General features: G+C 45.1%; 1 long non-coding RNA gene across 1 annotated transcript; it reads left to right on the plus strand.

The window, feature by feature from the left end:
* Window positions 1-23,978: 23,978 nt before the first annotated feature.
* Window positions 23,979-25,179, plus strand: LOC135393357 (uncharacterized). The gene is made up of 3 exons (XR_010422585.1): window positions 23,979-24,083; window positions 24,642-24,702; window positions 25,103-25,179. It is a non-coding gene; the product is annotated as an uncharacterized LOC135393357 (long non-coding RNA).
* Window positions 25,180-26,257: the final 1,078 nt, after the last annotated feature.

The raw sequence follows: 26,257 nt of genomic DNA on the forward strand, positions 1-26,257 counted from the left end.
TAATGAAGACGGAGATAACCCTCTCCGGCGCCTCAAGGTCATGCACATGCGCATAAGCCGTTGCGAAAAAGGTCCATTCGAAAGAGGAAGAAGAAAAAAAAAAACGTTGCACACAAGGACCTTTGCTAGCATTGCGGGCCACTACTGAGGCGACGGATTTCATCATCATCCTTCTCTTTGTTGTTATTGTTCTCGCTGTTAGCATTTCCTGCAATGCGAACATCCACCTCCCCAAGGTTGTAATAATCTCAGTTGTCTCGCGACGTAAACACCCAGTTATTAATTAAGGTTGTAATAATGCCCTGCGACAAGTTTCTAGTTCGCGTATATTCTATATGAATACGTAGGACATTCCACAGCTCTGAGACGGTTATCACTGCCGCCCCCGCCCCTCCCCCGCCCCTTTCATGGCTCTCGAAAAGCACTTCTGACAAAAAAACCCGCTCACAAACACGAGGTTGAAGATCAATTTTAGATTATTACAAATTAGAGATAAATAGAAAATAGATAGAAATAAAAATATATAGAAATAAATACTACCATGCTACTCCATATGATCACCACACCATACTAATAACCATACTAGTCGAATAAGCAAGAATATTCAATTATTAAATGCGTTGAAGTGGCAGTTTGTGAGTAAATGCATGGCGACAACAGGCGTTCGTGCCTGCTGCCGACGAAGACTATAGTTTGTGGATCGTGTTAAGTTGATCATGCCGCGCTTGTATGATTTTACAAAATCACGACACAATACTGCAATGCGTCCCGTCTCCACAGCGGGTTCAAGTGTTGGGCAGTGCAAAATAAACTCCCCAAGTGGCATACAGTTGCTAGACGACAGTACTTTATATCTCAACGTATCTACATTCCAACAACAGAGACCCGTCCAGCATATAGATCACGAAGAAGGTATCATCCGCTGCAAAGCGCTCGTATCCTACATAGCATTTACAGCTCTAGTGGCTATAACAAAAGCCCTATTTATCTCCCTTTTCTTTCTATCGCACACTTAGCGAAACACTGGCTGGCAGAGCGAACACATTAGTCGTTAAATTATTGAATTTAGCGCTAAACCCAGCAGATATCGCCGGTGGAATTTTAAACAGACCCTCTTTTAAAGCGACTCCCTAAAAAGGAGAGGCATTAAGGCAGCACTACGGCTTTAACGTTGCAACTGACCTCTTCTTAAATGGCTCAGAGATACGCCGTTAATGTTCCTCGGAAAACGTGCCCTTTTTGCATAAGTGGTCTTTGCAGTGGTCTGAAGAGGCGCCTCTGTCTGGGAATCAGTCCGCGAAAGAAAAGAAGACAGTGAGTGTCAAGACAGATGGAGTCATCGCAGTCGTAAGAAAGGAATGGCCGGCAACTGCACTCAAAGCAAGAGTCGCTTCAGTGATTTTGGGAACTGGGTGTGTGGCGAGGGCGTTAGTACCTTTCGGGAGCAAATACACGGAAGTTTGCGCGAAGTTTGGCGACTATTTGTAGTACTGCAGGGGAGTAAATTCGAGGGTCAAAGGACTAACACAGGGAGTAATTGCAGTCTAGGACACAAGAAGCCGTAATTCCTTCGTAAATTGGTGTTTTGTTTCTTGTTGTTGTTGTTTTTTTCCTTTGGGCGTGTATATCGAACACTAAAAGAAAAAGAGAACTAGGTAGATGACTTCGTGATATTCTCCCCAGCAACACCGAATATCTTCTGGATGTACGAGTAATGTCTTAACGGATTCGCACGTCCGACTGATATTCTGAGGACATCCATCGGACGTACGAATTCGATAGGACATTATTCGTACATCCAGAGGATATTCGGTGTTGTTGGAGCTGTGTCTTGAGAACGTCCAGCAGTGCACAGTATAACGGTGTGACGGCTGCGGTGGATGATTTCATGGTTATGGAAGAGCACAGCAGTGAGTACCAAGGGTATGCGCAAACGAGGCTGTGAACAACTGTGACACGTGGTGTAAGTACTTGTGAACGAATACCTGAAGTAAGAGGTATGCAAATTGACAAATTCATTTCTGTTCCTTTGATCCTAATGATATACGCTACGACAGTTTGTCTCTGCGCGGTGGAGAGGGTAAAGTTTGGAGGAACCACGTGACGAAGCGTCTGTCCAATCACAAGGCAGAGATAAAAAGCTGCCTTGTAGCAGCTCCTGTGGGTCCACAGAACAAACCGCTTGTGCCTCAAACGTTGAAACGTTACCCTTCCCCATTTATTTGGGAGAGGAATCAATGAGGTCGCTCCATGAACAATAGGGGAGAGGGGGAAACTGGGGTACTGCGCAGACGGCAGACCTACTTGCATGGCGTATTAGTCAGTACATATATTCTTCATTTCAATTCTGGAGACCGTTAAAGGTCACGGAGAACAAATCCGCGAGTGTATTCTGTCAGACGCAGCCCGGAGATCGCAAAGACTTGATTCGCTTTGCACATCACGGACAGAAGGTTTTAACAGTGACATCAAGAATGCATACCCCCGAGAAATATGTGTGTGTCCTTCGTAATTGCTTCTTCTACTATCTCAGCTACGCGTCACCGACAAGTTTCGACGAACGTACGGTATGCTCCTGATACGAAAACGTTATACGTAATAGGATATTCAAACTATTAAGCATCTTGTTGTTCACGAGGTGTTATTTACGAACTTAGCCGAACACCGATTATACATATATGTCAATCGTCACGTGCGACGAGAGTTGTCACGCGACGTAAAGCTTCGAGCGGACAGACCCCAGGCATTGGGAGAGAAACCGTATAGCATGACTTCCGTGCACGCGTTGTTCCCGAAACACAGGATGACGTCGTCGGCGACAACAACCAGCACGCTTTGCTACACATGTTGCAATCGTTTGCCGCAGACACACTATACTTCCTTTTCCGTACTTGTAACACATCCGCAGATGCGCTGAAAACTGCTGTCGGTTTGCATATGAATTAAGTAAGAGTATGGGACTCATTCTGAAAAGCCTTGAAGTTGTTATGCACAAACAGGAAGACAACGTGGCTCCGCCGGTCGTTGACAGTTGGTGATGTTAATAGGGAGGCCCTGCTGGCGTTCCCGTTTACCCAGGCGAGATGCTAAGATTGAGGATCGAATCAGCTGACGAGTTTAAGAAAGGCAACACAAAGGTTAGATAAGGCCCTTTAGGTTGATAATGAGGCAAATTAAGAGTTCGCGGATGGTGTTGATTCGTCGACGATGCCAATGAACTCCACGGCATGCGTGGTGCGTGGCGCTTTTAAGCATTGTTGACACGAGGGTAACGATGATGAGTCTGCGGAGGTGATGGCGATGATGACGCTGTCGCTCACAGCGTAGAGACCATACAGGGTGTCCCAGAAAACGTGTTATTGAATTATAATGAAAAAACTACACCACCTAGAATCATGCGGTCAACGGCATTTGTTCTTATTAGGTATTTGACACCTCCTGATATGAATGCCATGTATCGTAAGTTTAATTATGTAAATATTTGCGAACTGAACTCATAAATTTGCCAAGTAAAGGTCACTTTTTACCCCACCAATATGAAGAGAGTGCCGAATTCACTCAAATTCGTGACAATTGACAGTGATATTCACCAGCTATGCCATCGGAAAAAATAGCCGAACATCATGCTTTTCGGAGCAGCGGACCATATCGCGCGATGACTTTTTGAGCGCAATCAATCTCAGTCCGACGAAAGGGAGTTCCAAAGCCAGCCCACAGAGTAATAGTAGAAAAAGTAACAGTTCCTAAAATTGGGAGAACAACAACAACAACATAGATGAATCGATGATGATGATGTGGGAGAGGAAAAGCATTATCCCAGCGAAAGTCGGACGCGATAAGCCGTGCCTGTGTTATCTGTTTCTGTGATGCCGGGGTGGGCTGGGTTTCCAACCTCCTTTCGTCGGACTGACAAAGATTGTGCTGAAAAATTCATCACGCGCTATACTGTGGCAGCCCCGCACTGTTAAAACCGAACTTCACCACATAGTACGCTCCTGACCAACCATCATACCGAATGGTATCATTCTGTGTCATGGTTTGTTCGAAACAGGGGGGAGGCGCCTATCTTTTGACAAGATAATCTGTCCCAGATAGGCGCCTCCTCTCATTTTGAACAAATCAATGCACAGAATGATATCACTCGGAATGACGGTTGGCTAGGAGCGTGCTATGCGGCGAAGTTCTGTTTTAACAGTGCGTAGAGCATGATGTTCAGCTATTTTTTCCGATGGGATAGCTCCTGAATATCCCTGTCAATTATCATTAATTTGTGTAAATTAGACACGCTCTTCGCATTGGTGAGGTAAAAAAGTGACCTTTACTTGGCAAATTTCCGACTTAAGCTCGCCAAAAATTTACATAATTAAACTTACGTTACACGATATTCACATCAGCAGGTGGCAAAAGCATATACCGAACATATGCCGTTGACAGCATGATTCTAGGTGGCGTAGTTTTTTTTTATATTATAATTCTTCTGGGACACCCTGTATTCTCAATTCCCAATCTATGGTCTACTGACAATGAGTGTGAAAATCTCGCTAAAACTTTTATGCAATGGTGTCCGGAACCTAAGAACGGCTTTTACATCAATTGCGGATAGCTGTATCAATATATCAATAAGTGACATAGGATCGCAGTTGAACCTCGGTGGCCATTTCACATTAATGTCGTCACAGGATATGCTGCGTTCCCTTGCGGTCATATGTCAGCAGGCCATCGGCGTGCAAAACATTTCATGGCGGCAACACTGTCGCTTTCATTCGAACAAGTGCACATGACTTTCGTTCTCACCTTCAGAATAGATCTTCGATGTCCGGGTGAAGAATATAAAGAATTACATGGCTTCCGGCACCAGGAAGGACGCTGCGGAGAAACAGGTGTGGATTCAGAATGTCAACAGGTAAAAATGGGAGGCTTGTGCAGTGACGCCACGTTTTGCCACGTGACTCGGGAAAACATAGTCATAGTATAGGATGGCATGCCGTTAGTTGTTGCGGTATGCGTGCAATTACGAGGTGATATTGCAAAAACACACGCTGTTGCCTCATTCGGCCCGCAGTATGACGCCTGTGACGCATCCCCATATTTTCATATAGTCACGTGGCTCAAAGGTGCTCAAAGGCTGCGCGTGACGTCATGTGCACGACCCTCATTGATGTATGTACGTCTCTATATAAATGAATGCAACTGCTGCAGCCCGAAATAAATATTCAAAGCACAATTTATGTATAAAAACGGAAGGCTTAGAACGCGTAAAACTCATGCAGCTGTGACGTCACGACAGGCATCACAGCCAGTGAGTCTGCTGCCGGGGAGATCACGTGCTTACGAGAACCAATAGAAATGGCCAAGGCACTTGCCACCCTGACATCAGACCTTGACGCGGATGTGTGTTAAAGCGTTTGTACCTTGCCAAATACAGCGTGTGGAATGTTCTTTTCTTTGATACAATGGAGTGAAGTACAAGGCGTCCACGACGCAATGGATACACACCTGTCAATGTGTTACAAACACTTTAAAGGACACTAACCGTGTACTCACTTGAGCGACATCCTCACGGAATATTCTAGTGGAAGAAAAAGCGAGAACACTGCTCACGGAGCCGAAGTTCCGTCCCGTGTTACGTTGAGCATTCACACGGTACCGGAATATCGGGAGTGGCGTACTGCGCACTTAGCAGACGACATCATCAGCGTCTTTTCCTGTCGTCTCGTACGGAATATCTTGTGGCTGTGTCGCAGGATATTCTCCATGGTTAGCAGTGTACGTGAAGACACGACGTTGAGCGTTCGCACTCACGTGACAGCAGAAAACTATGACGTTTTTCGCGTCTTCCGCTGGAGTATTCCGGGGAATGTCGCTCGTATGAATACACGGTTACAGCATAGACTTTGTGGTGCCTTTTTGTCGCTATTCCGGCCCATGCAGACATTGTTGCATCGTTTTCGACTGCGTATCCTTACAGGGGTCGGTTTCTACACACGATAGGAAAAGCGGCCTCCCTGCTCTGTGTATGGCGTTGTGGGGAATGTGGAGCACACCCTGCGTGGGCGTTACTTCCGAAGTCTATCGCAATCTACAACTGGAGTTTGCGGTACTCGATGGGACGAAAAGATGCGAAAAGATGCGAGCACAAGAGGAAGGAGTCGATGTTACACACGCTGGACTTACAACTGTTGCTTATTCACAAGAACCTGCTTCCACGGGGCGTATCGCGCATGTGTCAGCCACAACTCCAACATCAGAACCAGATTGGTGATTGGAAGTACAGGGCTTGCCAAAATAAACTTCGGGGTTTCTAACGAAGATAAAACAAATAAGAACGGTGTCGAGAAGCTAAAGTAGATGTTTGAGGACATATTATGCTCAAAATTTTTATGTTGATATTGCCACTTGGTCCACTTCTCTGCGGATAAATCGTGAAAATTAAAAAACCGCCGCTGCCTAACATTTCCAATCGGCTATACCTGTGTTTCAGCTCCTTTCCGTCAGATGGCGACGTGGTCGAACGCGGCGTTGCAGAGTACGACTCTGCCACTCTGCATTCAGTTCCACTTGTTCACTTGGTTTCGATGTCGTCTGCAACGCCGCGTTCGACCGTGTCGCCATCTGACGGAAGGAGCTGAAGCACAGGTATAGCCGACTGGAAATGTTAGGTAGCGGCGTTTTTTTTTTTTTTTTTCTCGATTTATCCGCAGTGAAACGGACCATGTGGCAGCATCGACATCAAATTTTAGGCCATAATATGTCCTCTAACATCTATGCATAATATAAAACCCCGAGACTAGGGAAGAAGAAACTCTTCACCAGCTCACTTGCTTCCTAGCCATTTTTTTCATTGTCTAACATCTACTTAACTTTCCGACGTCGTTTTTACTTGTTTGATCTTCGTTACAAACCCGAAGTTCATCTTGGCGAACCCTGTACTTCTGTCGAGCGCCTATATTATCCAAAAACAGGTACACCTAACACAGACGGTTCGCTGACACATATGTACATCTGTGCCAAGCTTCTTAATCTGATTGTCTTCACACGTCCCCCGTTCACCTTTCTTTATTTATTTTACCTTCGCAACCACACAACCGTCTGTAAAATGTGGCGTGCACCGGCACTCCCTGCAATGTTGCGGTGCGTTGTCCCTCGTGCCCAGCGTTCGATGCTCACGCAACTTGTCATTTACTAAGCCACGCCCTGTCTAGACTAGATCACATTTGCCGCAAGGCAGGAGAGGATTTTGTAGGCTACGCTTAGGACCCGATAAACTGGGCCGCGTGTTACGTGGTGCACCTGTCACTCTTAGATGGGTACAAGACCGAGCGAACTGGTAATGAAACGTCCAGGGAAAAGTCTCAGAACGAGTACCGCCGATATTTCGAACATAGGCAACAGTCTCTATTCGAAATACCAGCGGCTCTCGTCTTGAGGCTCTTCGCTTAACAACCGTGACTCATGTGTGTTTTCAATTATACCTGGCTGCACAATATCATCCATCCCGTCACGCTTGCGTCTTTATGCTGTTAGTCGCGCACTTCAATGATGTACCAGCTACACTCTTACAAATGAACTTCACCACATAGCACGCTCCCAGCCAACCATGATCTCGAATGATATCGTTATCTGCTCTGATTTCTTGCAAACGGGAGGCGTACCCCTTGTTTGTGACACTTATGCTGTTCATAATTGTCTCAAAAAATGCATACGCCTCCCATTTTCAGCAAATCAGGGCAGATAACGATATCATTCGAGATAATGGTTGGATAGCGGCGTGCTATGCGGTGAGTTCATATCTAGGAGTGTAGTCCAGCAAGCTACTCAATGGGAGTTTGTAACACTGGGCTACCGGGCTCTGAGTGCCGTCAAACTTCCAGGGCCGAGGAACTCACGTGACAGTTCTTATTTTAATTTTTAGTACAGAGCTCGCTAACGCACGCAGGCAATATATTAATTTTATTTGTCCTTCACATTCTTCACACTTTCATTTGTTCTTCAGTGCCAAGCTGTCACTGAGGAAGCAGCCTCAAATGTTGTAGCCCGCATTTCTCATTAGACTTTGGTACTCCCTGTGGAGATTACCATTCTGTCTTCATGACATTACCGCGAGCAATGGGACACAGTATTACTTGCGACGATAAAACGCCCAAATCACCATTGCCAAAATAGAGCCAGCGTTGGTGTTCATACTCCTCTTCTAACATATATGCTTCCCCCGTACATCACTTCCACATTGCACGTTTCCCACACGCGCCCAACGTCTACGCATTAAAGAAGAAAACCAATGGAAGCAGTTTCACCTCTTTAATCCTCAAACTCTATTCCGCTTTCACTCCCCCTACCGCACAGGCTTCACAGTCAGCTTTCAATCCGAGCGGCATACCCGCATAAATGTGACGCAATCCAAACGAGGTGCTAAAGGTTACGCGCTTCGCCATTAGCGCCAGTCAATCCGCCCTCCCACCGAGCCATCAACACGCGAAAACCTCTCTCATAAGCTCCGCCATTAAACACGCTAATACTCATTATCTCTTCGTACGAAATGCACCCCCCCCCCTCTACGAAAAACACTGCGCAGTGCCGTACGCCTATATACACGTGTCATTGTGTCATTCACAAACGCGCGCACACGGTCTATTCTCACACTACAGTGCGCTCCCTATAAGGGAATATTTTCCCACGAATCGAACCCCCTAACCTATACGCCTCCGTGCGTTGACCATTGACATTTGTCTATATCACCAAGGTAGCGAGCCGATGCGATGGCGGGGGCGATATCCGGTCCACTATACTATAGGGTCCACTGGGACGCCGACAGAAACGGGAGTAAGAGCTTGGAGTTCATTATCGCCGGGTTGGAAAGCATCCCTAATCTATCCATACGCGGAGATGGGTAGTGTCGCACATTAATGCCAGCGCGTGGTTCTGTTAACGGCAGCATGCACATTAGAATGCGAAAGAGAGAGAGAGAGAGAGCCTATTAAGTGCTGTATTGCTTCGGAGAAGGACTGAGGGCTAGGGGCGGGGAAGGGAGGATGGCGTGGAATTCAAATCCCATCATTACCGGAGGGGACGAATGTTCTCGAAATTTTAAAGCAGTTAGTTTCCCACGCGTCGAGAGCGTTGCCGAAAAATGTTATACGTGTGCGTTGAGTGAGGGAGAGGTTATATTACCGCCGTCGTTGTTGTGATCTCGTGCTCATCGGAGAAAAGTTTTGAAATGTCTGTTCCTTCAGGGAAGTTGTGCGCGTCTCGTGAGACGTCGAGGGAATGCAGTATCGGGCGTCTTTGATCGCTCGTATACGTGCGTTCTCGAAGATGAGGAGGATTCTTTAAGTGTTGTCGGTGAAGTCTGTAGAGGCGTGTTTTTTTTGTTGTTGTTTTTTTTAGTGTTCCGCTAGGCTCTTGTTGTCCGTTCGATTGGACGAGTATAGGGAAACCTTCTTAGGTACCCCTAAGTATAGGGGGACCTCAGGGGGGGAAAGAGGGTTTTTTTAGGGGGAAGTTTTAGGCTCGAGCGAAGCCCGATTTCGAATTGCCGTTGGTTGATGCTTGCTTTCATAGGGAATACCTGGCATGACATTTTTAATGCGTTAGCTCATTTTTTTTTCTTTTTCACCCACAAACGCGTTTTGGAGTAGCCAGTTCCGACTGGGACTAACCTCTCCATTTTTTCTTCCTTTTTCCAATCCAATCGAATCCAATCCAATGCGTTAGCATTAGGAGTGTCAAAATAAAAAATGGTGTATGTGTGTGTGTGTATCCTTGTATGAGATGGTGAAGGCTCACCGAAGTAGACGTATAAGTGGACATGTAAAGGGGATATAGTAGGATAAATGTGAATGGGGGTAAACCATTTGAAATTGAAGTAGTTGAAGGTAATTAAGAGTAATAGGTAAGAGTATTGAACGTAATTCAAGGCAATTAAAGCAAGAAAGTTGAGTCGAAATAATGCAAGGTATATGTAATTAATTGAAATATTGAACGGAATTAAGGATTACGAAAGGTACCTGAAAGATTACCTTATGTAATTAAACGTAATTAACGTCAATTCAAAGGGAATTGTGAGTAATTAAAGCAAGTGAACGATATTAAAGAGAAGTAAATGAAATTCAAGATTACGTCAGGTAACCAGCGGTTAAAGGGCTTTTCAGGTAATTGAAAGTAATTGATGATAATTTAAGGTTAATTAAATGAACTTCCATATAGTAATTTAAAGTGTCGGGCCGAAACTCAAGTATAGACCGGACGTGGACAACCGGAAGTCGGGTTTAGACCGGGAGAAGTGGATAACCGGAAGTCAATTATGTACCGGACAAGGCGCTTAATGGGTAGGCATTTGTCTCTCACTTTAGCGCTAAATCGCCACTGAATTTTTTCTGGTCATGGTGAAGTCGAGCGAACGTAAAGGGACACTAAAATGCCCACACAAGTTCACTTCAAATTACGTTACACGCTATGTTAATTTCGCGCTTGTTGTCGTAATTCAAAACTTTAATTCCGTTACGAAGCTACACTGTTAAAACAGAACTTCACCACATAGCACGCGCCTAGCCAACCATCATTCCAAATGATATCATTCTGTGCACTGATTTGTTGAAAATGGGAGGAGGCGCCTATCTTGGACAGATTAGCTTGTCCCAGATAGGCGCCTCCCCCATGTTTTGAACAAATCATGACACGGAATGATATCATTCGGTATGATGGTTGGCTAGGAGCGTGCTATGTGGTGAAGTTCTGTTTTAACAGTGTACAATCAGAATCATACCGGACTCTTTCTTGCCTCGGCACAAAGCAGTAAACGTCGCTTCAGCTCGTGCATCGGTGCTTTTAGTACATGCTGCGCGTGTCACGCCATGGAGCAGGTCCAGCGAAAAACATAGCTCGACTTACGAAGCGGACTGGTGTCGCTGTCCGAAGGACGTGTATATAATAATTGCTGTCACTAGAACATTTGTGATTACTGTACTGTTACAATTCAGTAAATTGGTATTCAAAAATGCAGCGATGCGCATCATACCGCGCATGTTCACAATACTACGACCGGATGCGTTCCAAATCAACACGCACGCGATGGGCATGCGCGCGCTTTTCCTGCTGTCTCATTCGATGCCGCCATTCTTCGCTTCCTGAGGATTCCATTGGTTTCCGCCAAAGACGTATCTGCTTTCATTGCGTTTTTCTTCTAAACGGTAGCGCTGTGTGAGCTAATATTGATTGCGTCATACCAATTGAGACACGGACTTTCATTTGAGAACACGTTATTTTTGCATTTTAGTGTCCCTATAACCGGACTACGGACCGAACGTATCACAACTGATAAAACAGAATGGGTGCGCTTCGGGAGTGTAGAGGTTTGGGCTAGTTGGAATGGCATACATCTTCGTCCTTTCTATGTGCCCATGTTCCGCGATTGCGCTAATCAGTTGACAGCAGGCATGTAGGCTTGCGCTTGGGGAAACGGCGTACTAATAAAAGCGTGGGCGTGGGTAGACGCAGAGCTGACACAACACAACCGACTTGCGCACTATTCAGAAACTACAAAACAACCATGGGACTGTGACATATGTTTCAGAAAGCACAATACGCAAGCTTATTCCAGCACGTGCAAGCCCGTACTGCAAAGTCCTTGCCAAGGCAGGAATGTCAACAGTGTCCTTGTGATACATTCAATTGAAGGGCAAGTTATACGGCAAATGCGACAACGGTTACGGTAGAGGGGATTATGGGTAGCACTTGTGAGATTCCGTGAACACGGTAAAGTAATGTTTAATGCTTAAACCAGCGCAGAAGTCATTTTTAACACCCTGTTTTCCTCCTATAAAACTGTTATGTAAGCCAGTGAGATCCACCATGACAAGTATTTCACAGCACAAAGTTATCGCACAAATTGAATTAAAGTACGTCGCAAAAAGCGACCGTGCGCAACGGCGGTGGTGAGCAGTACCAGCCGGTGATATGGCAGCGACCTTGCGCTGACGCTACAGAGTCCGCGCTCGCTGATTGATTCAGAGAAATGTTGTCTGCTACTTAGCTGTCGCCTGCTACTCGTCTGTTCGGTGCACTGAAAAAGTATTGCTCCTGGCTCGGTCATGATTCGGCCACTTCTTCTATCCCCAATAGAGCTGTACCCGAGAAACTCTGAGTCACCAAGAGTCCCACGGGTTCGATACCTTGGAGTAATATTCGACTCCAGACTCCAATGGGCATCCCAAGTAGAAGCAATGGTGCAGAAATGTACTCCCCTGCTAAACATACTCAGACGTCTCTGTGGTAAAACCTGGGGAATCCACCCGCGACACATGATCACTCTATATAAGAGTCTCATCTTGAGTCAGCTGAATTATGCTACTCCGTTCATAAAACCTTCGATGCACGGTTGGCAATCACTGGAGCGTCTCCATCGTGCAGGCATCAGAATCGCACTGGGTCTTCCAAAATATTCCGAAGTAGAACCTACCCTCGTCGAGGCCGCCGAGATACCACTGAGTCTGCACGCAGAAAGAATGGCACTCGCCATAATTGACAGAATCTACAATGCATCATCTGTTTTCAGCTACATCGATAGCCTATCATTTTGATAGGCTCGAGCACAAAGACCGGCTCCTTAACCAAGTTATATTTAGAAAAAGTCGCGATCACTCCGGCTCCATCACTGATTCAAACCCCACCCCCATGGAGGGAGTACATCCCAAAGTTATCCACCGAGATACCAGGCATCCGCAGCAAAAGAAGCACAGCGCCTACTGTAATGCGGTCTATTGCTATTGGCCTCATAGACGAAAAGTTTGGTAATCACCTTCAGATATACACTGATGGGTCAATTGACAGTCTCAAACAGTCAACAACCAGCTCCTACTTCATTCCCAAAACCGGCAACTGTTGGAAAGCTAAACTTCACTGTAAGTCACCCTCGTCCACTACGGCCGAATTATGCGCAATCCTACACGCAGCAGCAGCACTGTAGTACATCGACTGTGCAAAGGCAGTTATACTTACTGACTCATCAAGCGCATTAGACCAGATCAAAGACTTAGACCACTCATCTATTATGATCCGCTGCATCCGCAAAGCCCTCTTGGACCTGAGACGGGACAGTAAAGACATAGTTCTGCAATGGATTCCTTCCCACGTTGGAATTCCCGGCAATGAGGAAGCTGACCGCCTAGCAAACGAAGCCCATTCTCTTCCGGCTCCCACGTTTCCATCACCACCACATCGAACCACTAAAGAAACAGCCAAGAGTTTAATATCTACAGTTAGTCCGAGCACCAGGCTCACTCTGTCCAACGCACGCCCTTCACTCCAGTCTCAAAGTTTCTCCAGGCTCACAGCCACACTCCTACACCGCATACGTACAAACTCAATGTATTCGAACGTCGTACTCCACCGCCTGAAGACTACGCACGATCCAACATGCCCTTTCTGTCCGACATCCCTCGACACAATTGCACACATCCTTCTACAATGCCCTGCCTACAGTCAGGAAAGATCTAAGCATCTAGACTCCATCATCCGCAACAGCTCGCAAGTACATGACGTCATCTTTGGCGGCTCAACGCCGGCAGAAAGACGTTACCACGCGTCAAAACTGGCTTCCTTCCTGAGGGATACCAAGCTGATATATCGTCTCTAAGAACGCATCACAAGTGGACCTTTCGCCGAGTACTCTTCAACACCTTAGTCAAACATCCCCACAGTGATTTTTATTTTCATCATTTTCTGGTGTTCTACCGCTCATCGCTCAACGCTGCTCCTCGCTCATCGCTCAACCCCTGATTGGACTTCACTGCAAATCCGAATCTACAGTCCTGTCTTTCCCGTCTCCTTTTTCTTTCTTTTTTTTTCTTTTACGGACCTGCGTTAGTCGTGACGTTGCCCGCCTTGCGAGGCCGACTACGGCAAGCAGTTACACCACCACCACCACCACCACCCGAGAAACGTCATCATGACGTTGGCATAGACAGACTGAAACCGAAACAAATGGGAAGAGGAGGTCTGGGTTCCACCAATGGGCACTTGTTCGCTACTTCCTACTGAAAAAAAAGAAAGACCGAAGATCGCGTCCCCTCAAGACCGTGGCTTTCAGGCGCGAGACCTTGTTCGCGTCTACAGCTTCGAGAGTAGTTCAACTCTACCGAATTGGTGGCGCTGTCGAAACAGTATGGCGTCATTTGTTTACAAACAGGGTGAGGTCTATTCTCTGTGGGAACTGGCGAAACTGGTTTACAGAGGCAAGGGGACAGGGCGCTGACCCCCACTGACCAGCGAACCAGAACGCGTGGACCCTGTAACGTCATTGGTGACGTGGGGTCATGCTTCTCCTCCTCCCGTAGTGGCGAGTTCAGGGTAAACGCGCGGTGCTATGTGAGTTGGGATGTAGGATGGGACAGTAGGATGGGACAGGAGTAAGCTTCCCTACATCACGCTTAAGAAATGAAGCGCCTCCTGCCGCACGCAAGGGCCCATGGGAACTCCTCGCGAGCAACTCACCATGATTTCGAAAAATCGCACGCGAAATACTAGCGTAGTTTCACTGTTATTTGACGGAATACATCACAAGAACAGACGACGGATATTGAAGGTTTGTCGAAATTCCCTCTCATTAAAAACCAGAAAACGTCACTCTGTAACCGGCCAATGATGGCACGCCTCCGACTAAAAGGATGCCGCGGCCGTGCGGGCGTCCCATAGAGTCACTGGGCGTCTGAACGGCGCCTTTCCTCCTCTGCGCGTTACCTTCTCCCTCCTTCGCTTACGGAGTGACGTCACACCGCACGTCGCGCCGTGCAGCCGCAGAGTCCGCTTTGATCTTTACAATTCGTTTAGTTAATATCTCAGCAGTTTTGCGACGAAAAAATAAGCCAGGCAGACTGTGGGCCGATGCCGGACACAGTGGTGTCGGTTTCATCGAGTTCCCGGATGCGACTGTGCCTTTAACGCGCGTCATGGGGATAACGACAAGTTCGAGACCGGGCTCCAGAGGTGTTCCAGCGTCCGGTTCACTCGGTAACAACGCGTGTAATTTTACGTAGCGCATAATCTCCGTAAAAGTACAAAAAGAAGATTCCGCACAATATGGAAACAAACAATAAGACCGAAGGACTACCTTGCATTCATCGACCTTGAAGCAGGCAGCATAATTCCAGATGGAATTGAGCGATCAGTCAAAACAGCCATACATCGCACACGACTTGGAGCGCTGTACACAGAAACTACAAGGTACCACCGAAATCTCTCTGACTCAAACCTTTGCAAACGATGCAAACTCCCAGGGGATACACAACATAATAATCATGCACTGACCAGAATATAGCCAAGCCAGACTTAAACGCCAAGAGGCTCTAGCGTCATTGGACAACAGGTCGTTCTCATATGTAAGATTGCCGGAAGGTGGCCTACAAAGCAACGACAGTCCAAAGCACTGAAAGCGGTCTGCGCTTTCTTAAAAGACAGCAGTATACAAGACCGCCCCTAAATTTCATCCCTCCCAATTATCATATTTTAACGCGTAAGAACCGGAGCTGCATGCGCTCTTAGGGCAGATACCGAGCTCCTATACACCATAACCCAATTAAACTTATCTTATCTTATCTTCACAACGCGACGAAGGACGACTTGCATAGATTGCTCCGCTTGGATAGATGGTCCTTCTGACACCTGAAATATTCACTCAATTCTTCCCAAGCGTACGATTCTTAACACGCTTATGTTCTCACAGAACGGTTCCAATATCAACCTCGGAGAGCTTTTCCCAACACCCTATCGACGAAACTGACTGACACATTTCCGCGCGTGATAAATACGTGCGATAAATAAGTATATTTATCGCAGCGGTGAACGTCTTTTGCGAATAATGACGTTTACTCGAAATACATTTCAGTAACGTTTCAACGTGATTGCTTCCTCGAACTCGAGGAAACTTTCGGCACGGCCGAATAAACCGTTCGATTATCGCGGTGTTTTTAAGATGAAAACTGAGCGTAGTCGATAACCATTTGTCTGCGCGGATCAAGATTGAGAGGCCGATCGTGGGAAAAACAGAAGCTTTCTAGTCGATAAAACACAATTTAACGCAACACTTAAAATATATCGAAGAGGAGGCAATAAACAAAAAAAATGTTACTGGTGAAAATGGAAAGAGGAACTAAAGTGAATGTTCCTGCTTCCGTAAAGTTCGGCGCCAATAAACAAGGAATTTGTGCGCTCCACGCAGCTTCAGCACACATGAGAGACGCAGGAATGCAAGAGAAAAACGCAAAACAAAAACGGAAAGGAACTAAAACGCAGAAGACAGCAAACCCTACAGGCACTAATCTGCGAAACCGCCGTAAGTTCAATAAAAACGAACTGCCTCGAAGCGTCAGATAAAGAAGAAAAAACAAAAACTAACAAAAAGTAGAAAACACGAAACAGAGCAATTTCAGGCTGAAAAAAAAAAAAAGATGGGAACATTAGGTAACGCGACGTCCGCTAGGGAGAGAACTCTACGGTATCAAGATTGATTACCAGAGGGACGAAGCGCCATCTGCGAACGGAAAGAGTAAAAACGTAGAAAGGAAGAAGGCTCGACATTCCTTTATCAGGCAGTACCTTGAATTTTTTTTAATGGTTTTTGAGCGTCACCAACGCTAGAAAGATATGTGTCTGCTTTGATTCTGTTTCATATTTCTTCGTCTGTTTCGTTGAAAAAGTTCAGACTTCTTTACTAGAAATCATTCTTTTGGCACGAGATAGTCAAGAATGAAGGACCTCTCGTTAAAGCGCATTTTCAAAGTACCGTTCCTACCTTTTCTCATTATGCCGTACGGACCGTTACCGCCAGTCCCCATTCCGTTTCTATTAGGCGGTACCATTCCATCATCATAAAAACGGCTGCGCGACTGTCTCACCTTGATTTGAATAATCGGCCGCTGGAGGAAAAGATGTCGAAATAGCGACTCTTCGACGAGGAGAAATGACTGGCTCTATGGAGCTGTGTTGTGTTTATGAGTTAGAACATCGAAGAACGTTACGGATTATGTTGCAAAGTAATAGTGGTAATAGTAACGATTTCTGGAAATGGTACGTATGCAGGCGAATTAGAAATTCTGTGTTTCGATGGTTGCGTCGCTTTAAATTCGCCGTTGACAGTGCCGTGTATGCCAAAGGGAGTCTGGCCATTAATGGGACCTGCCTATACCTGAGGCTCTATCTAGCCAATCACTGGTCGAAATACAGGTGTCTATTTTACATCCATCTAGTACTTATACCTCACCATTATTTACTGGGTGCCACCATTTTGGAGAGACTCGATGGATTCGGATTGAAACGGATATCGCCGATGACACACCAAAACAACGGATTTTGCGCCCACTTTTATCAACGCCGTCTGCATGGAGAGAGGCATGTTGGAAAGGCTCAGGATTGCAGAAATGGTTGCTGGCAGAAGTGATTGGCCAGGACAGCGGTACAACCGCTTCTTCGTAGCAGACGACTGCCGCTATGAAGTTTTAAATCATATACTGTAAGTAGATCGAATCAAAAATGAGCAAAGATGTATGTATAAATAAAATGCAATTATATAATGCAAAATTTTACGTATAAGGGTCGTCCTTCTTGCTATTTTCTTGGTATGACAGTCTTACTAAGGCCTAATGGTAGCGACGAAACATCCCATTTTCGCGTAAATAAAGATGACGGAGTGAAAGTTGCAGCTGATTTTGCATGAGGTACATAATGATATATACTCACAGTATGAAATTACAGTAGTCTGTGAAAAAATTTTGTCACGAAATCTCCGCTTCGCCGTTCCAAGCACCATCCTCCATCTGGGAGAAAATTTGGTGTCATGGCAGCTCCCATGGAAAACGGTAACCAACGAAATGCGCCTAAGTTTGTGCGCTAACTGTGTGTCCGTCGTCCTTGTGTTTTTAGCGCTTTTATTCCGCCATGCTTTACCAACAGGCCCAGTCTGAAGTTTTAAGTACGCCTAAGTTTGATTGACAGGTCGAGCCTCTTGTTTAGGCTCCTCCTTATCGCCAGACTCCCTTTGGCATAAACGGCACTGGCCGTTGAGGGAATCCAGCGCCATCTGTACTTCATCGACTGGAACTAAAACACACCAGATGTGCTTCTTGCGAGTAATCTGAATATGTTTGGTCGCAAGCCTACAAGGTCTGTTTGCAATGTGTCCCTGGGGGCTAGGTTACTTGTGTCTGATGAAAAAAAAGAAAAGAAAAAAAAACGAAGCCAAACAAACAAGCAAACGACAAGCGGTAAGGTGTAACAGCATGGCGCACATTTCAACGTCCATGGTCCCTGTTTGGGTTACCGGTACCTCATTGTTTCCGTGTTAATTTAGATTACGTTGAAGCTGCAGGAGGCGGTTGAAGCACACGTACTCGTAGAACATTATAATTCGCGGCTATCTAAGCTATAATTAACGCCTTCGTTACACTTCATTCTTGCATTCATCTCATCGTTGCTTTATTCCAGGCTTTTAAAGGCTGAACTATTCCAGGCTTTTCTTCATCCCGTGATGGTTTGTAGTTCAACTCTTGTTTTTCTAGCTTTTGGAGTCATTTACGAAAACTGTTTCACCGCGGAAGGTAGCATGGACAGCTTCCTGGCACACACACACGGTCAATGACGTCATTCCCTTATAGAAGTTTTCCCTGGGTTTTCGGAAGACTTTTCAGACGAATGTCGGCACAGTTCTCCCCGAAGTCGGCCCAGGACGCATACTAACCCATCTGTCCCCGCAATCTCCTGCTATTCATCTCTCAATCGCTCCAAGTCTGCACGCCGCTCATAGCCCTAGTTGCGTCGCGGCGCTAACACGGAGTCAAGGAAGAAACTTCAATAAACTTCAATTCTCGAAGAGCTTCACCTTCTGCAGCCAGCGATATCTTCAGCTCAAAATATACAAGACCTAGAAAGTGTGTGTGTGTGAGAGAGAGAGAGACAGAGAGAAAATTACCTCTCGCCTTTTCCCGTTTACTCAACACACCATCTTTCATCCTCTCACATCACACTTTCTCATTTTGAAAATTACGCTTCATTCGTATTTATCAGTATGTCTTCTTCGTTTTCCCACAAAGCAAAGGCCTTCCATCAAGAGGGCCGCTGTGTGTTCTTGGCATCTTTTGCTGAAACACTTGTGCGCGCGCGAGCCGTTCACTCAATGCCACGAGAAGCCGCTCGCGTTTTACTAAACAGACGCTTTGTCAAAATTAAGGAACCAATAAACATCAAGCGAAGGCACATACTTTCAGTAACGTCAAGAAAGAAAAGAAAAATAAACTACCTATTTATAAACGCGCAGAGAGAAGATGTTTTGGGAAATAAAATTTATAAAAAGGTGAAGAGGAAAGTGAGGTAATCAATAAGAAAGCTGAACATGCAAAGGATAAGCGCACGAAAGGTGTGTTTCTGTCCCTCGAAAATTAGGGTGATATGATCGCTATGAAATACCATCTATTGGTGATTAATACTACTTGGAGGTATTGCAGTGGACAGCCTTGCGACCTGAGAGAAGGGAGTTAAAAGGCAAGAGGCGAAGAAGAAACGGGTAACCGTGTATGCACACGAGCGACATTGTCACGGAATATTCTAGTGGAAGAGGGAGAGAGAGAGAAAAACTTCTTACTGAGCCCAAGTTCCGCTCCATGTCATGTTGAGCATTCACTCGGTGCCTGAATACCGGGAGCGGCGTATTGCGTACTTAGCAGACGACACCGGCAGCGTCTTTTCCTGTCGTCTGCTGCGGAATACTTTGTGTCTGTGTGGCGGGATATTCCCCACGGTTAGCCGTGCACGTGAAGACACGGCGTTGAGCGCTCGCGTTCACGTGACAGAAGAAAGCTATGACGTTTTTCGCATCTTCCGGCTGGAGTATTCTGGGGAATGTCGCTCGTGTGAATGCGTGGTAACGGAACAGAGGACTGGGTGCATGAGAAAACTATAGGAAATGTGCAAGTATATGTAACAAGTAACACGCGAGTGGTGAAGCAAGAAAAAAAAAATACCGTGGTAAAGTAAAAGCTTATTTGGTGAACACGAAGAACGTGTTTCAACGTGACAGGCTACCTTCCTTCCCTTTTGCCAGGGGTAATTGGTGAAAACACATATAATGGTTAACCTCACAGAAAGGACCGAACGTAAGGACAGAAACGTAAGCAGTGCTTGTAAGGCGGTGCTCTGATGACCTGGATTTAGCCATGGCCAAGCAATTTTGTCATGATGAGAGTCCCAGAGGCTACCCGTTGTAAGAATATTACGCAGTATTGAACTTCAGAAAAAGACTTCAGTGAGAATATTGAGTATTTAGACTTCGCCTTGTTGGTCGTTTTCTCCTCAAAGAATATTTTTTTACTCTGTTCGGGTGTAAACGTCCAAACACACACACACGTTCGTGGTGCACGCTTTACACGATACAGGACGGTGTTTTGTAAGACGCCATTGGAAATGCTTTATTCAACAAAATGCTCTATTTCAAAGGTCATATGCTACAGAAAATGCCATTTTATGGGGTGTATTCCATTTAAAACACTCCTTCAGACAGTGGCGTCGGAACTATTTTTCCACTGGGGGAGCGGGAAAAAATGCTACCATCATCATCATCATCATCATTTATTTTCCTTGAGGGCTCATGCAGGCAATACAGGGGTGGTACACAAATTGAAAACGTGCTCCAGGCAAATTACGACACGCGCATACTTGTACAGCAGACCTAAACTAACATTGCTGAAGTAATGTCTATGAATGTGTCAGTGAGAAGATAATGTTAATTTAATTACAAACATAATTTACATATCTGGGGGAGCCGTGCTACCTCATCGGTAAATGAGGGGGAGCCGTCGCTCCCCCTGCTCCCCCTGTTCCGGCGCCCCTGCCTTCAGATGTGTGTTTTCCAAACACCGTTTTCAACGCTCTTAATTACACATTTCAGTGAAGCCTGCGGAATGAAGAAGGGTGTTTTTCTTTTTCAGAAGAACACCGCTTTCACACACTGAAAGGTGTAAAAATATCCAACAGCATTTTCTTAAAATTTTTTTGCACAAAGGAGGCGACAACTTTTTCGGGCAAACCAAATGTTAGGCAAACGATGAGATACCTACCCTTGGTCACGCGTACTCGCCAAGCCCTGACATCATACGAGCTAGAGGTACGGCCATTCTCATTGGCTGTCAGGATCACGTGACCTCTCCCGCGTTGCCTCACTGGCGCAGACGCCTGCACTGACGCCAGAGACGGATGAGTTTGGGAATTCGCGGTAAGGATTTTTTTCGCTGCCTGTGCTGTAAAACTGGGAATTCAGGTTCACATCGATGAAAATAATTTTCTTTCACGTTTATTTCCATAACATGGATCGAAGTATCATATACCCTCTAAAGAAGCACCTTTATTACCGCGAGGAGAAATATTTGAACTTTAGCGTCCTTTTAATGAGTGACGTCGTTGCAGTTCAACACAAACGCAACAGACAAGTCCTTAACGTGCAGCGCGGTCTTTCTTATTGCAGCTGCCGGGTGCAATAATAATGAAATTAGAAAGACGCAACATTCAGTTCGAGTGTGACAATATTAAAAAAAAAAAGCTGCATAAACTATTGAACCAGCATAGTTTCTGTTGAGTATAGACAAAGGCAACCTAAGCACATCCTTACATCCCATCTCGCTAGCGCACACACACACACACAAAAGAGACTTAGAGGACAGCGAATAAAAAAGAAACATAAAAACGAGCACATGAGGGCAGCAGCCAATTACAGAGGAAGACCTAATGGCATGTCATCCTTGCGCGTGATGTCGAGACTTCACCGAACGGCCGACAATTTAGCCTAAGCGACGTTCAGGAAGTACTCGTATGCTTCCAGTCAATGCAGTCCCCTCTCAGCATCCCTGCCATCCCTTCCCATTGTTATTTGTCGGATCACGACCATTCGGGCCTCCCCGACCACCTCGCTGGGATGCTGGTGGCAGATGAGGTCGAAGATGGGGCTCAGGTGCTGTCGGCCATGAAGAGAGGGGTCTGTACAAGTGCGTTGGGTGTGTTTTGTGTTATTGGAAGAGAAATACGTTCCGTTTAGTGGCGCTGCTAACGATGGTGACCGCCGGAAACGCGAAATGAATGGTATAGGACGAAGATACGCCAGGACTACCCCCGTCACCAAGCAAGCTGGAAATGATTTACAATAGGAGTCGTTCAGCTTTGGCGGACTCTATATTGAAAGGAGTTCGTATAGCCAACGCAAGGCACTGCCCCTTTAAGTGCTGATCTCAGGGCATGCTGCCAGAAATGTGGCGCTAGCTGTTGAGATAGATTATGGAGCAATAAAATAAATTTTCAAGCAGTAAATTGTAATTACTAATTTTAGTACTACTTTATGTGCGAGTGAGTCAAACAGCTAAGTCGCATATAATGTGTTCATCTTATTCAAGTGGTCTCGTGGGAATATCTGATAGCGAAGTGTATATTTGAGGCATTTTATTTTCGGGTGCTCATGAACAACAATCTTGTCTGGGTAAAGGTGCGCGAGAACTGTAATTAATTAATCGAAGTATAATTAATAAATGTACTCGGCGTCGCGGTGAAGTAGTGTTCAGCAGTCGGTGGAGTCAACGACGTTCGTGCGAAGGATATTAAGTGGTTTGTTGCGTCTCTTATTTTGGGACCTTGAGCACACGCACTGAAGCTAAATGGCTGGTGGTTTTGTAGCGGTAATTTTTACAGAAATAATTCTGTAGCTGAGACATACAGCCGTTCTCGAAGGGAAGGTTATTAGGAAATCTTCTTACTGCAGACTTCTTACGAATCGGAAGAAGCAGAAAAGGCGTCAGAGTAACCAGCACGACCATTGCGTGGTACGTATCAGCATCAAGAAGTGCTAGCAACATCTCTGAACTGTATCTTTACGACTACCGACATGGGCAAGCTAGAGAATGCGATAGATACGAATGCGTTTCACAGACATTCGAATGTTCGAAAATGTCGAATAGCTGGCGTTCTGGACGAAACAGAATAAAAATAACGAGAGCATTTCATTCTAAATTGTGCGAGACAAAGAATGAGGTAAATTAAAAAATGCAGCCGGTATGTTCGCACAGGTGAATATCCGCGTGCTCCTGCTGTGAAAATGATTGAAAAATTGCATCGCTTCGGTATCTGCCATTGCCTTAGGAAGGAAATTGAAGTCCGGAATGTCGATTCATGTAGCGACACATTGACATACGTTTAGAAATAGGAAATCAACTGAACTTCGGAAAGAACAAACAAAACACATGTCATATTACTCTATTCTTGGACACTTTCTGTGCATTGAAAAGTTCCAAATTTTTGGATTCCTTTTTCTTTACTGAATTCTGGTGCTTAACGCAGTTTGTAGGATCGAACAATTTTTTGTAAGGTACTAACAGTAATCTGCAAGGAAAACAAGCAAAAATCTCCGCACCAGCCATAGCGCGTCTGTTCATGCGACGGCGTTCGAAAATTTCATTATATGAACCTGCCTCCACGATCTACTTCCTGCAAATATCATTGCCGAATTCGAATATATTCTCTCTGTCAAAGATATCGACACCTCCATCAGCGCCAGCTATCAGTTACAGTCAGCATCCCCACCATTTCCAACACTTCGATCTCACATTTCCCGGGCACACACACACGCAAGCGCCTCTTCTGCCACAACTCCTCTTTTTCCCGCGCAAATGGGAAGCGATCAGGGTTTCAAACTTTTTTCCCTCAAAATGCGCTAAAGGCGGCAGCGTTTCAGAAAAGTGTGTCGTCCATATCCGGGCTCGCGTCATCCCTAAAGTGCGCCCCGAAGCTGCATTTGCACTTATAGGCCAAAAGAGGCGCGTCGGTGCATATTCAAGTTGATCTGCCTACGAAGAATATTTGCTCTCAAGCAAAAGAGAGGAAGGAACGAAGCGGAAGCACTGATCTCGATTGTAAAAGGCTGGATCGCGGATAGGGAGCGCGAGCGTGAAGAAACCGGCCGCCATCTTACGGTGCTCACAACAGTCGCCGCAGCGATCATGGCAACTTCTTGCAATTACGGTCGTACCAACCGTACTGGCAAGGTTACAGGGCCTAAATTTATACAGGTGAGTCACTCTTTATCGAGGAATAAATAGGCGTTCATTCTGTATATTTAGTTGACCATTATGAAGTGTTTTTTTGCCCAAAACGAGCACTGGATGCAGGTTGCTTGATCGCTCTTCCGACGTTCAATCGAGCACACTTGCATTTTATCCGGCGGCAAATACAGTTTGAGTGCATAATATGCTTGAAAGAACACGTTACACTACACAGGTAGTGTTGTCATCAATATATGTGCGAGCACTCGAGCGCTTTTTTGCATGCATTGCTAGCATGGTACACGGTGTTCTCTGCGGAAGCAAGTGCCACATTCATTTCTTTGAATTACCTTCGCGCACAAGTTCGGTATTACGTCATAATGAGACCACGATTGTCACCTTTTCTCATGTATTGGTATTGTTTTGTGCCTTTGTTTGATTTGTGACAAAGAATCCTACGTAACGGTGGTGTGGCGCGACTTGAACGCCTTTGTCTGAGCTGTATCGTCAGCTTGTTACGATAGTAATAATTTGTAGCGTGTCGTGCTATTTGAAGCAGTTTTTAAGGGTGGTCTCTCAATACAGGTTTCGTCATGAGGGCTACCCAGTGAATAATCTGTGTAGTGTGATACGGCTGGGTGTACAGGTAAGTATCACGTTCCTCATCCACTGGTTTCTACTTTACAGGAAGGAACAACCTCAGTGCACGCACTGTGGTTAGCCTCTCTCAGTTTTGCATATTTTCTTACATGTTCACATCAGAAACACACCTTACACTTTAGGCTCCTTCACCCAGCAATATAATAATTATAATTCTTTTTAGAAGAGTTCCCCATATTCTTTTTAGAATAGTTTTTCATTTTTTAATTTTTAGAAGATACAGGGATTGTAAACCATGTTTTAAACTGATGTTTTAACATTTGTCCAATGCATTTATTAAACAACATATTCATTTTTAACTGGTTGCACCCAAACCAATGTTCTGATGTATTATTTCCTTTGTTGTCGATGCACCATAAAAATTGGAATAATCATCATCAATGCAGGTTACTTCACAGCTGCCTTGACATACTCAAGAAATGGGTGCAGAACCTGCGTAATGCCCACAAACTTTGATTACCACAGCACCTCCAAAAAGTATGTGTCACATGGAATTTTTACCATGGGATTCACAGTATATAATACCTTGTATTAACTGTTGTAGATCTAAGCCATCTCTACAGTACACTCTCAGAAATTAAAACCGTGAGAACCGTGATAATTGTTTCAGTTAATAGGCATGCACATATATGCTATAAGAAGAAAATTATTTCTTGAGAATGCACTTCTCTGGCTACCGGTGTTGTTTACATCTACTGTTGATCACATTCATTTATCACATATTATATTCTTATATATATTATTATATTAACACATATTTGATCACATTAAATTCAAAATTCATCATATATAAGAAAATACCAGGAGGGAAGTTGCTATTCATTGCTCATTCTAACCTAAAATTGAGTGCTACAAATTTAGAGAGAGTACCTGTCCATTGTCATTCCTAATATATATATTGTCATTGTAGCAAGGTCATAAAACAATAAATGTAGTCTTTTGTGACCTCCCTGCACGTTCATTGTATCCTGAAACGCATAAGTGCAAGAAATAACTTGAATAAACTTGATGTTGTATAAACTTGATATAAAATGTTGAATAATATAATGTATGATATAAAATGTTGAATAAACTTGAACTTGTATATTCTCTTTACTCACCATCAGTGACCTTCTTTACAAAAGCATATCGTGTTAGATTTTTTTTGTTTACGTTTCACAGACGGGGTACACGAGGGCCAAAATGACAAAATCATAACTGTTTCAAGCTCCAAATCGTCCTGCTGCAATTATGCTGTTGCAGACCATACGTGTGTAGTGCAAGAAGGCCCTTGCACATCAAAATGTAAGATGGGAGTCACAGTTAATGCAAAGTGGTTCCTATGAGAGACTTCGATGCTGAACAAAATTGTGCAAACTGCGGAAGGTGCCATAGAAGATATTCAGAAAGCGTGTCTGGTCTCACAACGGTGCTACGGCGCTCTCTTTTAGATGACGATGATACTCATTGGAGTTTCAGATGTGCAGCTGCATTTTTTCGAACGTGCTCCACATAACAAGCATGACAAAGTCAGCACTGGATAGCAGGCCCCGTTCCTAAGC

Source organism: Ornithodoros turicata, chromosome 4 (assembly GCF_037126465.1).
Source record: "Ornithodoros turicata isolate Travis chromosome 4, ASM3712646v1, whole genome shotgun sequence".
In the NCBI taxonomy this organism is placed as follows: Eukaryota; Metazoa; Arthropoda; class Arachnida; order Ixodida; family Argasidae; genus Ornithodoros; species Ornithodoros turicata.